This window comes from Apus apus, chromosome 4, assembly GCF_020740795.1.
Source record: "Apus apus isolate bApuApu2 chromosome 4, bApuApu2.pri.cur, whole genome shotgun sequence".
Taxonomy (NCBI): domain Eukaryota; kingdom Metazoa; phylum Chordata; class Aves; order Apodiformes; family Apodidae; genus Apus; species Apus apus.
The window spans coordinates 56,391,638-56,406,522 of NC_067285.1; the positions used below are offsets into that span (position 1 = coordinate 56,391,638).

Sequence of the window (14,885 nt, forward strand, 5' to 3'; positions counted from 1 at the left end):
ATTTTTGGGTTAGTAAATGTCATATGCAATGAGACAGGAAATTTCAGAGGGAAGATGGAATAATTAAAATAATCTCTTGGTCCACTGTGGACTTGTTCATCTTAGAAAACATTGCTCTGGACACATGCACAGATTCTGTAAATTAATCTAGTCTGGGTAGCTCCCATCTAACACTTTGAACATGTATCCCTTACTGAGCATCCAAAGTACAAGGACATTTCTGTGGGACAGTTTAGATGGTTTTGGTTTCATAGAGTTTTTTTGCTTTATTGGTTGTTGCTTGAGATTAAGGCTAGACTAACTGGATTCTCAGGTTAGTGTGGCATTTTCTTATGCAGATTGCATCACAAAAGCATTAAAAAGCTAAAATAGAGATTTAAATACTGCACAAGTTGGATAGAATTAAGGCTACTCCAGTGCTTTAGTTTCTAAATCTAAAAGACATACAGTTTTTTCTTCTGTGCCTAATCTAGAATGTTCGTAGTAGACTTGAGTTATTTGCAAACTAAGAAATTGCAAGAGAGAGAAACAAATAGCTACAAATGACAACGGTAAATCTTTTTATTCTGAAAATTATTCCCCAGACAACTTCTCACTCACTTCATTTTCTAGATGATCTTGGATGAAACATTGGCAGCCATTCACAGGGAAACAATTGCTTGGAAAGTTTTCTTTCGACGACAGTGCTGGAAGTGAATGTGGCCGGGAACCTGGCGGCAGGTGTGGCGGAGCTGCAGCCCTCGCCTCTGGCTGGCAGTGCGCGTGGAGATCCCTTAGATGGTGCTGTGTAGCAGTGCTCAGCCCCTGCCTCTCTCTGCCGCGGCCCAGGTGGTAGGTAGCTCCTCCTTGGGGTCAAACTGCCTCTGGGGTGCGTTTGCCCCAGGGGTGGGGGTATGCTTTAATAAACTTGTGAAAGGCGACCTCAGCAACTGCCTCATTTCTTAACCTTGGGCTGCGGATGAAATGTAAACTTTTCTCATGAAGTTGCTGGGTAAAAGAAAATGAGTTGCAAAACGTTACGTGAATAATTTGTAGAAGCGAAAGAGACCAACAGGGACTGCGTATTCACACAAGTCAGAGTTTTCTGCCTAGGACAGGAAACGCCCCCCTCTGTTTCCTTAAGTGTTATACCCCACCACTTGCTGAGTAATGCATACTTCTGCCCTGTTTTCTGTATATACATGGATCCGTAGCCCGGGTAAAAAATTTCACTGTAGTTCAATCTGGAGAATGTGGATGAACTGTCTCTGGGCACTGTTAATTAAGATCAGTAAATGCAATCTGTCAGTAGACTTACTAAATATTTAATTCAAACATGGATTTCAATAACTGCTATAATGTAATTCTTATAAAACTTGAATTATGTCATCCTTAAACATCTGTGTCAAATATATTGCTGTCTATCTGTCTGTAAAACAAAGTGTTCTTAAATAATAACCAAAGAGGTTTTGAGGGCAGTTGAGGATCGTTGTGATGGAAGAACAGCGTTCACCCTGGGAAGTTCCTCACATAAATATGGGTGTGATGTTGTGTCTTTCAGGTTAAATCTTCCACACCGTGAAACTCATTTTATTTCTGAAGAACTGGGGATGCAGAATTTCAGAATTTGTGTTGTGCTGTCAATTACAAAGGAATTGTAATGGAATTTCAATGGATGGGTCTCAAGCTATGAAGTAAGTTTTATTTGGAAGCTGTTGGTGAAATTATGAAAGGGAGTTGTTAGCTCTCAAATACTGTATCAGAATCTAGTATTTTCTTTTGTAGTGAGACAGGAGAGAAGTGAGATGTTGAAAATAAATGAATCTCTGTCCCTTGGAAAAGAGTTAGGGGATTGGTTTTTTTCTAAGTTGGGAGTATAGCCTTCATATAATTTATTGTGTGCTTATGTACATTCCTGTAATTTGTAGATGGATCAGATTATTTCCCACCTTTTACTACAATTCAAGGGGGTTAAGCCTGGGAATATTCAGCCAAAGCAAATTAAATAATTCATGTTTTCAGAATGACTTCATTTAGTCATGACTTTTATTTATTTAGAGAGAGTGAGAGAGAAAGAGCTGGTGTTATTACAGTCTCTGCTCTATTTTTTTAATCTCTGTAACTTCCTATAACCCAACTATTTTTTTTTGACCTTTGAAATGTACCAGACTGCATAAACTGAGTATCCGCTGAGCGTTCTGCTTGTCCCAGTAATTTTCATCCTATGGTCTCTGCATGCTGTTATTTTAGGTGTATCCTTTGCCATTATGTGAGTTGTTAACATTACTCTGAATTCTGCTGGCATGTAGGTGGGAACAAGTACTGAGCTTTTCTTTCTTGTGTGTTGAGAAACTCTGTGGCTGAAATCAGTGACAAGTTACTGGATGGAGACCTGTAGCCTAAAGCTAATGGGTGTAAGTTCTCACTTGTGAAAAGGGAATCTTGTAGCTTTGCTCAGGATGTTCTTCCAGCTGCAACTGAATTTCTGCTGTGTTAAAATCCTTAAGCAACTACAGCAATTTATCACACTGATTTGGCGTTTTGCATTCTCAGAGCTTTGCTCAAATATTTGAACAGAATAAAGCACTCCACTGAGCTGAGGGGTAAGCAAGTGTCACTGCAACTTCACAGAAAAAGAAACAGCCCCTGACAGGTTAAAACAACCTTCCCTCCTCATGCAGCAAGTCAATGGGGGAGCTGGAATTACAGCTTGTGAGGTTCCTGGCTCGTGCTACACTACAATGCTGTGGAGAAAGGTCATTTCCCAAAATAGTACAGAAGGTCTGCGTTTCTTATTGATAATAGGGCAACAAAGGGCTCTAGATGTATTAATAGGTTGCTGTGTGATGTCCTTAATAACACATAATTTGCAACCTTGCAAAATTGGCTACATCACATTTTTCTGGGACAGTATCTCTTCCACAGTTAGTTTTGTCTTCTGTACTCTTGATAGATATTTTGGTTTTGGCTCTTCTAACACAACTTTGTTTAAAGTAAATAGGGACATTTGGGAAGTAGGCATAAATAGCCTCCCCATTAACAGTCAGGTTGAGCTGCATATTCAGCTTGCTTTTCAGATCAGTGCTGCTCTTTGGCTGCCATCAGGATGTGCCTGTGGGCATGTGGGCAGCAGCCAGGGCACTTTTCTCTGCCACTTTGAAGCCATTGAGCAGATCTCTGGCTGGCTGGGGAGAATGTAGAGGTGACAGAGGATTTTGGTGGCAACGTTTTCCCTGTGTTGTGTAAGATGGATACCTGGGCAGCCTAGGAGCTGAGGTGCAAGAATGGGAGCCCACAGAGGTGCCAGAGTTCCTGGTGGTCTTTAGGCATCCAGGGAGGAAGACAAATCACATCCTCACCCAGTGGGACCTGAGAGCATGCTGAATACTTGTGAAGGGATTTTCACTGGGATTTGGTCCCAGCCATTCCTGGGGTCCCATGTCCCTGGGGTTGGGGTATCTGGTAGCTATTGCTGTGTCTTGCAGATTATTGTTTTTCTATCTGCCTTTTATAAAATGCTGTTGATCCCCTTTGAACTTACTGGCTTTAGCAGTGTACTTATTGAAGGTTTCTGTTTCTTGTTTTTCCTCCAAGTGAATTATTTGAACTGCTAGGTTACTTTGCAAACTCAAAAATAGTCATTGAGTAGTAAGTATGAAGCTTGAGTTTATTTTTTTACTGAGCACCTAAGTTTATGCATTTGCAAGTGAAAGAAGAACAAAATGATATTTTCTCTCAGCCAAGTCTGAAAAATTGCAGCAAATAATGGTGAGAAAAACAACATTTCCAAAACAAATAGTTACCAAATCAGTTTACTTAGCCCTGTTTTAGTTTCTGTTGGATGAAGTGTTTCTAAACAGGCAAACGCCAGGGGAAAAAAAAGTGGAAAACAAAATGTGTAAGGAGAGTTAAGAAACCAGAGCCTGAATAGCACACGGAAGTGGCAAGGGTACTGTTCTCTCATCTTTGTATCTGCAGATATATGTGTGTGAATTAACAAAGCAATAGGAGCTTTGTGCTGCATTTGCTTGTTGGTTGAAGTAATTGGATCTATTGTCGTGGGCACTGGGAATGCCAGCTTGGCTTTTGGAGTCACTGACTTGTGAACATGACCTTCTGGAGGTCAAAACACTGGAGAGCTGGATCTGCTTAATTCTCAGAGGTACCAGCCATAATAGTTATTGCTTTGAAAAAACAAGGTAGATGTTCCCTGCCTCTGTCTAGTTTGTTGTTCATATTGAATTGTGCTGTGTTGATTTTTTAAATTAATTAATCTCTAACTATTTTCAAGTGGATTACAATTTTTTTTACTTTTTTTTTTTTTAACTACAATTGAGTTTTCACAACTGAAGTTGGTTAAATAATCAGAGATTGAACTGTAAATATTAGTTGGTGTTTTTTAGTGATGTTTTGGTACTTGATCAGGCATCCTGTTTTCATTCTTCCTGGTAATCAAGTTAGCCAGACATTGTTAAACAGTCCCACATAGGAAAAACTGTACTTCCAGTGAGAGGAAAAAAATAATTCTCTTGTGATTTATGATAAATTATTTATAGTAAATGCTGATGGCTACATAATTTCAGCATTGAGTTCATCTATCTGCCTTCCCTACCAGGGAAATCCAAAGAGACCTGATTTAAACATCCTACAAAAAAGAGACAAATGATCTCTGTATAGTCTCTCAGTTCATGCTCCTTGTCTTGCTGTTGGGGCAGCACAGAGTTTGAGTCCTTGTGGCAGAAAGGGAGGTTTCAGGGTCTGTGTGGTTTGTGTTTTCTGGTGTTGGATGGCTTGGTGTTTCCTCTTGGTATGAATCCTGTCCAAGAACTAAGGGAGTTGCTGTCAGTCCTCAGCTTTCATCCTACAAACCTGTCAAAACATACAGTATCTTAACACCAAGCATGACTGAAACAACTCCATCGATTTTGTGATGTATCACCAGATATACTGGACTTACAGCAAAGCACTCATGGCATTGGTGATTAGATTGCCTCCCATAAGGTTCTTGGATGGTTCAGAGGGGGATAGTTGTCCTTCCTCAGAACTTTATCTCTCCCTAAAAAAGCACCAAGATATACCTACCATGCCCCTATCAAAGATTCAATTTGAGCTGATTTCAATGTTTGTTGGGTTTTTTTAAGTCATGGTGAATGGCCTTCTTGCACCACACTGCTACTTAAAAATGCTCATGTTACCAGCTGAAATCTGCATCTTGCCATAGGGCTGTTTGGCATCCATGGTGGGCTCACTCTGTCTAGGTGGTAGTGATTTTCTGGAATTAGTAGAGTTGAGGCCTCCTTAAAACTGGACTCGTATTTACAACAGATTTGAGTATCTTTATGTCTTGCTAGAGAGCCTTATTTTTTCTCTGCTGCTCTATGGCTTGGTCAGGGCAAGCAGCACGCTGTATATCTGCCTGCACTTGTTTGGAATTGATGTGGTGCACTGTGTTGTACTCAGATTTATAGCCAGGGTAAAAAGAACAACCACTTGTTACCATCTTTTTTTTTCCTCCTCAGTATGTCAGCTGCTCTCTGTTCCTTCAGAAGACTAACCAGAACCTGGGAAACGGTAAGAAGAGTCCTAAATTAGTTGCCTCATTTTCTCATGGGTTCTGCATTTCTGGCTTGTTTTTGACCAGGGCTTTTTCACTGTTTCACAGGCAAGAGTGATTGAAGTTATAAAATGTTTTGCAGCTGAAGAAAAGAAGATAAAGGCCTGGCAAGATCAAGATTCCCAGCTGTTGTGTAAGTAACTAGGAGTGTAAATTTTTTTCAAGAGGCCTGTTTATGGTCAAGTACTTCAAGGCAGGAAACCTAGGTTCTGTAGCCCCCAATAGGTTCAGATCCATTTGGATCCTTCCCCCTCTGCCTTATTTTTCCTTTCTACCTTTTATTTACATGGTGTGGCCTTGCTAAAACTATCAATCCCTCACATTTTCCTTCTTCTCATATTACAAGATTCTCCTGAAGGTTTATTTCTGCAGTCTTTCTGGCAGTGAATTGCACTGTGTATTGTTCCTGGTTTCTTTATTTCTGTTCATAGATGGAAAGCTGCTAGAGCCAGTGTGAAATTCATGCTGCTTTGAGGAAAATCCCACTTTTGCAAAGCTCTCCTCTTTAATTTCCTTCCACCACAGTATCTTTGCATCACTGTCTTCTGACTCATTTGGCAAAGGCTGACAGACCTCTCTCGAGCCTGAAGGGGCAGGTTGCAATCCTGGCAGTAAGAGGCACCTGACAGATGCTGCCCTCTTCTCCAGTGTTAGATGTGATAAGGGAAAATGCATTTTCCACTTGGAGTTAGAAAAGGATCTGTACTGGTCCCTCACCTAAAATCTTGACTGTTTCTCTTGAAAAGATGCTGAACTTCTATCATGCATCTGAGTAGCTGACGTCACAGTGTGAAGTCTTTATTTATAGATGTATGTTAAAAAAATCAATCTTCCTTTACAAATTGTCAAATTGTATTTCCCAAAAGCTGAAGAATCTGCAGTCCATTAACTCCAGGGTTAGTGAGTTAGTCTGAGTCTCTAGAAAGAGCACCTTTTGTTCAAAAAGACCTATTTAAATTTGGCTGTCTGCAGTTTCTTCCTGAAACAAAAAAAATAATAAAATACTTCTGTTAAAGTGCTTTTTGTGGTTTTTTTGTGGTTTTGTTTGTTTGTTTGTTTTTTAAAAAAGAAAGGTCACTGCACTGTGGTATTTAGTGTGTTTGCATTATTTCATACTTTTAGTAAAAGAAATCCAGTATGGTTGAGGGGACATATGAACCAGTGGCAGCACAGACAGTGAGGATGCATAATTACTTAAATAAAGTTTTCATCTTCTCATGTTATTTGTGCAAGTAAAAAGGTAGATCACTGGAAGCAGGTGCCCTGAGCAGCTGGTATGGGTGTCTCCTGTTCACCTTCCCAGGACGTGGGTTTGAATTACACTGTGCTGTTTGATCATAAACAGGAAAAAAGAACCATATTTTGCAGTGGAAGTACCTTGAGTTTAACTTCCATGCCTTATAAATTAAGAAAAAACAGTTGTTTTGCTTCAGGGCCAGTCTGTGAACCATGGCGGCTGTATTCCCTATTTCCTAGTTGGGCTGCATTAATCTCTTTTCTGACACATCTTATCTCCAAAATAACCTGCAGGCTCTGTCAGGGCACAGCCATATTGAGCCTGCTGATGAGAGAGTGCTGGTTTTGGCTCCTCCTACAGTTCTTTGTTTAGAGCCTGGAAATCCTGCCTCTCCATTCCTGGAGTGTTTCATTGCCAATCTCAGGTGTTACCACCTGAGTCTCAGGTTCTCCCTTTAATGACCTGAAGTCTGGATGGGGTCTGGCACATGCTTGATTGTCTGTTAATAAGAGAAACTGCTTATTATGAAGAACACATACTGCTGTGAGCAAACAGCTGATGTGTGGACAGGCTGCTGTCCTCCCTTGGGCTATAAATGCCCAGTGTCCCAGCTTGCTGGAGTTGAAAAAGGGGAGACTTGCCTGCAGTTTCGAAACACTTGGCAGCTACATCTGGTCTGGGCCTGTGGGTAGGAGGTTCCTCTGTGTTCTCCCACCTTCCTGAGAGATTTTCAAAGACCTTTGAATAGGTTGGAGAGGATCTTTCCTTGAAGATAGCTTTCTTCTTTTTTTGTTGGCTGTCAGTTTTATTGCCAGGAAGGAAAGGGGAAACAAGGCTACCATCAGAATTTGAGTTAAATGCTTCTTTGGGATGGTTTAAGATTTCAGATTTCACCTGACTGACAATATTAATTGCATTATTGATGGTTGCAGGTGCTTTTTCCTTTTATGCTAATAGGAAAGAAATCTTCAGAAAGTCTCCTTATATTACTGGGCCTGTGATGACAAGATTTGAGGGAGTTATCCTGCATCTACAGTAAGACCACTAATTGATTTCAGTTTGTTATGACACTGCAGCTTGTTACAACAAGTGAGCCACCCTCTGCAAGAAAAGAGCAAGAGGAGGCAAGGTACATGCACCTCAGTGAGTACTGTTGGGGTGGAAGTTCTCTGGCTTTCGGTGTTTGCACAGTAAATTCAGTGTCAACATATGTACAGACAGCAAATCTCTGGAGACTGAGAGGTAAATAGCCTTTCTTTTTGAGGTTTCTGGAAAGAGCTGCAGAGCTAAGGGATTTCTCTGAGTTTTTGGCCTGTCATGAATTGGCAGATGACTGAGGACAAGGTAGTCCCTGGTCATTTGGCAGTGCCAAGAGTGAGCTTTGAACCATGCAAGCTTTGGGCAGCTTGGGAACATTCACACTAGAGACTTCAGAGTCCTGGCCACTCTCCGGCTGCCAGTGATAGTTTGGTGATCTACTTTATTTTTATTTGGTCATTAGAAGTTGGATGTTTTCATTCCTCTGTTAGTCTAGCCCAGGAAGCTAAGAAAGTCCCCATGATAAACACATTTTCTCAACTATACAAAACACCATCTCATCCATTTTGGTTTGGCTCCTTAAACCTGGAGGATTCTTGAAGTCTCTACCACCACATAAGAGTCTGGATCTCGATAAGCTGTTGATTAGGTCACAAAAGGCTAATGACAGCACTCACGTGACTTGTGCTGCCAATGGCAAATGTAGAAGTTGAGGAACTGGCTAGTACAGTGACAGAATCAAAAATCCTGATGGAAAATGTCCAGTTTCTAAAGAATGCTCAGGAAAACCTCTCTCTGGGTAAAGGAATTTGGAACCAGATCCAAAGGCTCAGAACATGGTCAGTAGTGCCCATTGTCAGGAACCACAATTCTGCTCCACAGGAAATTCCTGTGTCCTTTAAAACTTGCCTGACACCAAAACATTCCCCTGGAAGAAACTTCTGAGCAGTTCTGATTTCTGGATTTATTTATTTTTTTAAAATTCTTTCTTCTGAGAGTGTTGGTCGGTAACATTTACCCTAAAAGCAGGGTACTGGCAGGAATTCAGGAATGACTGAGCTAATCTATAAGGGTCAACTCTTTACCACTTGTGGGAAGTGAACCTGGAGCAGAAGGAGCTTTTCAAGTCAGTGGAGGGGCCATGAAGGTAGGGAAGGTAACAGCCACGAGGACAAGTACAAAGTGGCCTCTGCTGGTGGCTGGAGCAAACAGAGTGGGACTGTCCCCACAGGAGCACAAGCACCTGCAGCAGGCAGCCATACATGGCTTGGGGAAGGCTATTTGGGAACTATTTTTGCAGTGCAGGTAGTGAGGGGGGAATTCAGTGTATCAGTGCAGCAAAGAACTGTGTTACATGGTGGGGTTACGTGGAACAACGTGGTACTGGAGATAAGAGTAGGTTTAAAGAAGACCAGGTTCAGTGACAAGAGGTCAGTTGTGCCTCTGTAACAGAAGTACTTCTGTCTTGGACATTCATGTTAGGAATGCATCAAATAGGATTTACTATGGCAGCACCAAAGGACCTTAGTTAATTAAACAGAGTTTAGAAGAAAGCACGACTGGGTTCTTTGTTTTTCCAGCCAACTTCCTTGTTGCACCAGTTGAGCGGGGTCAGGACGCTGGGAATGCCGTGCAGGGGAGGGTCCTTACCGGTGCAGACGCTGCCGTGACTGCCGCGTGGCCCTGGAGCAGCTGGAGCTCAGCACCCAGGCAGTGCTGTCCCCACGTGTCCCCAGGTGTGCTGAGACCTGCAGCCCTTCGCCTGGATGGGTGCAGTAGTGCAGGGCGTGCTGCTGCAGCCAGGTTACAGGAGGTGCCCAGGAGAGCTCCAGGGGGTAGGTACACACTGCAGATGTGTATAAGACCTTTTGTGCTACACATGCATTGTTTTCCTATTAAAATTGGATGTGAATTTTATTTTATTGTGCAGTTATTAGCTTTAATAGACTAGCGACAGGAAAGTAACAATGTGTTTACAGAAAAATGCATTTATCTATAAAATGTGATGTCCCAATTCTGGGATGTTACTACGTGCACCTTTAATTACATTTTCCTGGTTTGAGTGGATGGAGGACTGGTCTTCCTGGCTCTGTCTAGCTTAGAGAAATCTGTCATTTTAAATAAGAATGAAACTTGACTGGTGAAAATGCAATCTTATCACAGCGTCACCAAATAACTGGATCTTACTTATTTTTAATTGAAATGTCAACTTACAAGATACAGTGCATATTTTAAAATCACAATAGCATTATATTTAGATCTTTTCATTAAGTCCTAGGTATGCAGTCCCATTAAAAATAGGTAGGTAGGTATAAACACATGAAGTCTTAATCCTTGCTTACTAAATATTCAGAGTGCAAATGGGCATCACTCTGGTAACACCTGTGAATAGAGCTATTCTTGTAAGTTTTTAAAGTGTCACTGGCATGAGTGACAGCCGCCCATGTATGCAGAGTATTTCAGAATGACACTGGTGGAGGGAGCTCTCCTGTGACTGTTTATCTTTACTTATATTCCCATGCCATTTAATTCCGCTTCCCCCCCACCCCAATTTCAGGAAAAAAATATACTGATTTTAATGCTAAAAAAAACCTACCACTTCTAAATGAAAAGGAATGCAATTGTATGGCTGTGAGCTGGGAAGTCTAGATATCAGAAGAGTTAGTACAAGAAGTACAAGACATTTATAGTTTATCATAATTTATTTTGCTGGTTCTAGCAAGAAATTATTAAGCGACCCACACAGTTTTAGAGAAGTTAGTCCTACGAGGCAGCCAAATGACTTTTTGTTTTCTCCTCAAGCACCAGTTGCTTGCTGTGCCCCCACAAACCCTGTGTGCAGGGTGCTGCACAGCCAGAGAGGTGCCAGGGTGTGGAGGTGCCTGCAGCTGCCGTGCTGCCAGGAGGGTGGTCATCTGCTCCAGCCCTCAGCTCTGGGATTTTGGCACATCAGTCAGCCTTGGACATTGTAGTCCTGCTGCAGCAGGCAGGTAGTGCTGCTGTTCAGGCAGAGAGGTGCAGAACAAGCCTTTCCTGAGCAGGGGCTAGACCAGGCTCATGTAGTTATTTGTGGCAAAAATGCTCCAGGAGGCAGTGAGAGCAAGCCGGGGAAAAGATGCTCCTGTTCCTCCACACAGTTATGCATAAAGAGGTTCTAAAGTCCTACTCAACTATGCATGAGCATGTTAGCTTCTGCTTTGACCCTCCCAACTGGCTTCCTGTTCAATGCTTCAGTCTAGTGTGTGAATGAACATTCCAGTCTTAAGTATCAGGGAAAGAACCAAGGAAGTATTTGATTGTTTTTTGACCAGCCAGAGAGTGAGGCCTGTTTTTTTGGTTACATTAGGTTGTGCTGCAAACATTGGCATGAAGGTCCAGGGGCTCAGCAACAGAGAGCATTTTTCTATCATTTATTTAAACAGGCACCTTCCCAGAAGAGTAGCAACTCAAAACTTGCAGTTCTATTGAAATGCTGTCTGAGAAGTGCTATGAAAGAAATGGTATTGGATAGAAAGCAGAGGTTTGAAAAGTAAAGCAGAGCACAACTCTATGCAAGCAACAGAGGATACTACAGGAACTGAGTCCTTTTTCATTAAGTATACCCTAAAATGGAAAACTTGTTGTTTCTGTGTTGGTGGTTTTTTTTCAGTTCTGCCATATGTTGCATTTTAATCACGGTTGAGGGGGAGGGAAGCGGAACAATTAACAAAACAAAACCAAACCACCTCCTCACATGGAACGCCCTTCCCCCTATCTTTGAGTAGGGAACTAGGCCACAGACACTTCACAAGCCTGCAAACAAGTGCCAGAGTATCACTTGGTGTGCTTCTGCTGCACAGTCATTGGGTGGGCTTTTTTTGTTTGGGGGTGTGTGTGCCTGCATGCACTTTTTTCTTTTGTTTTTGTGGGTCTTTTAGAGTTAATAAAACGTTTCTACTTGGTGTACCCCCTGCCCCCAACTATTGCTCAGCTCCAGCTCTAAATTATTTTTTTCTTTTTTCTCATTTTTCTTTTTTCCTCTTTTTTTTTTTTTTTTTTTTTTTTTTTTAAATGGTGGTTACTTAAGAGTCATACATGTAAATATAGCCACTGGGGGTTGGCCTAAGGCAGCTGTTGTGCACATGTGGAAGCACAACAGCTGCATTTCTGATGTGGTGCCTGGTATCTAGCAATTGGATGGCTTCCTAGTATACACAGCATTATGTTCCCAAGAGCTACACAAGCAGCCCACAAGCCAAGTAAAATCCTGCTCTTTGGTTTAGGTGTAACCTGTTAGCCCAGATGTGCCAAGACAGGCGTGATGGCTGAGCTGTCCTGCCTGGCTCGATGCCAGCAGTGCCATCCGTGCTCCAGCCGCTCCTGGGGGAAACAGGCAGCAGGCTGCGCCCTGCAGCCTCCCCCTGGGATTTCTTTTTAGGCCACGATCTTAAAAAGCAGGTAGGGGATTTGTTTGGGTGAGGTGAGTTGCCTTGGAGGCACTCAGCTTTCAGGAGATGCTGGACTCAGGGCACTGAACTCACCCACCCTGTCTCTTTTCCAGGGGCGACTGCTGGTCACTCAGGTCTTGAGTGCCCCATGTCTGTTACTGTTCCAGAACTGTTACTTCTGGAATTTTTAGATGTTTCACTGATAGTTTCTAAAACTTTGATGCAAAACACAGTGCCTTTCCCCTAGCAGACTATTTGAGTGCCTTTGTGATGAGATGACACACCACACACTGCAGCTCCACAGACACTGGAGTGGTTGGCAGCCCTCCGAGCAGGAGTGATTGCACTGGTGTTTTATTATCTCTCAGAAAATACGTAGCAGGGAAGAGGCTGTGCAGGCTCCTGCACGGGCTGCCTGAGCTCTGACCCCTCGGGCAAGAGGCTAGATTGCTTTTACAGCCAGTACTTAACCTTGCTGCTGAGACTTGTCAACAAGGAGGCCAATTAGCAGCAGATATGATGGTGGATGATACAACACAGATGTCTGTTTGTTAGGAGCACCACCGATACATTTTTAACACAACATGTATTTTAAACCATGTCTCTGCATAAATGATGCCATCTCCTGCAAAACAATCCCTCTCTACAATCAAGTGTTAAAAGAAATTTTTTATTATTTTCCTCCCCCCAACAAAGTGCCTCTTTCTTAAGCCTTGTTCTGCTGGGTTTATGATGACTATGGCAAGGGTAGGACTATAATCTACTTGAAAAAAATGTCCACTTTTGTTATTTTTTTTTTAACCATATATAGCATATTAAACTATACAGAGAGGCAGAATGAAAACAGGGCAGGTCTTGCTGAGAGGGTCAATGCACAAACTGAGATATTTTCTATCACCATGCATGTATATTATCATATACTCATCAAGGTTGGAAAAGACCTTCAAGATCAAGTCCAACCATCCACTAAACCATCTCCTGTAACACCACATCCACCTGTTTTTTGAACAGTCCAACCCTCCTCTTGAATGTTTTGAATGTCTCCAGCAAAGGAGACTCCACAACCTCTCTGGGCAGCCTGTTCCAGTGCTCTGTGACTCTCACAGTGAAAAAGTTTTTCCTTATGTTTATGTGGAACCTCCTATGCTGCAGCTTGCACCCATTGCCCCTTCTCCTATCATTGGACATCACTGAGAAGAGCCTGCCTTCATTCTCCTGACACTCAACCTTTGCATAGTTGTAAACATTAATGACAGCTGTGTCCCTGTTCCTCCACCAACCAAGCTGCTCTTTGACTCACTCCCTGCACCTTCTCTGCTTAACAGAACATTTGAACCTACATCTTCAACCATTTTCTCAATTAAATGAACAGTTATAATAATTTACAACAGATCTGTAACAATTTACAGAAGCTGAGGTCTGTTTAAAACCATCAAGATATAAGCAGGGCTTTGTAGGTCAATCTCTGAAATACCTTTCAAAATTATACTGGAGAGTTTGCGTGATCATCTTTTAATCGCCAGGTTAACTATTTATGTCTAGCACAAAAAACGCCCTTACATAGAATATCACTTTATTTTTTTTTTTAATTACAGGTGTAGTGTAAAAGGAGGAAAAAAAAAAACAACCCACCTCTTCTTGAAGATGACCTACCATCCTGATGTCAAAGCTAGAGATGCCTTACCTTCTCCTAACTAGTCACCAGCAACAGGAGCAGTGGGTTCAACACACATGCTGGCAACAGCACCATGGCCTCTAAGAAGGTACAGATGGAAGCCCTGAAAAGTAGTATTCACACCCATAACTGTAAGAATATTGTAGATTATTAGACCTTAATACTAACTGGCCTAACTGAGAGCAAATGGAAAGCCATGAGTATTTTAATTAATGTTTATTTTTCTTGGTTAGTGTTTAAATACTCTTAACTTCCTTTTAGGAAGTTCAGTATCTTTTCTTGTTCAGTGGAGCCAGTAGTATCTTTGCTTCTTGGAAATCTGTTTGCTCATCGGGTTTCCTTCTTTAGCTTCCTCTGTGCATTTTGTTTCATTAATCTTTGGTGACAAAAAAAGAGAGTAGCTTTTTCTGAAACGCTGACAAAATGTGTACATGATATTTTTATAATTAAAAAAATCTGGTGTCACTAGAATATTTTAATGCACAAAGTTCCTCTACTCACTGTGTAGCTCCTCTTTAAGGAAAGAGTTCTCCTGATGTCAATGGGCTGCTCCCAGGCAAGGCCAGGTTCACTAAACGCCTGCTTATGGGTCTGGTGTTTGCAGGGCAGGGCTGGAGAGCTCCATCGTCCTCACCACTCCACAGACACCTCGAAGAGGCATCATCCCCCTTGCAGAGCTGACCTGGCAGGTTGGTACAAGTACAGAGCCACAGGGAGCTGTCCTGTAGCTGTCCTAGGAGTACCTGCTGTATTCATCAGCAGTAATAACCAGAGCTTTCCTTCTCAATTTCAACCATTGATAACATCTTACCTTTTTTCTTTGTATCTGCCTGTCTTGTAGGAGGGTCCTTTCCCCCTCCCTCCAAATGAAGCCTAAATCTATTTGAGGTGAAAAAAAGAGAGAAAGAAAAACCA

General features: G+C 42.0%; 2 long non-coding RNA genes across 2 annotated transcripts; both read left to right on the forward strand.

The window, feature by feature from the left end:
- The first annotated feature begins 615 nt into the window (after nucleotides 1–615).
- Nucleotides 616–5,725, forward strand: LOC127384141 (uncharacterized). Its single transcript, XR_007889380.1, has 4 exons — nucleotides 616–831; nucleotides 1,541–1,673; nucleotides 5,499–5,550; nucleotides 5,642–5,725. It is a non-coding gene; the product is annotated as an uncharacterized LOC127384141 (long non-coding RNA).
- Nucleotides 5,726–9,619: 3,894 nt separating this feature from the next.
- Nucleotides 9,620–14,659, forward strand: LOC127384142 (uncharacterized). The gene is made up of 3 exons (XR_007889381.1): nucleotides 9,620–9,703; nucleotides 13,891–14,058; nucleotides 14,575–14,659. It is a non-coding gene; the product is annotated as an uncharacterized LOC127384142 (long non-coding RNA).
- The last annotated feature ends 226 nt before the right edge of the window (nucleotides 14,660–14,885 follow it).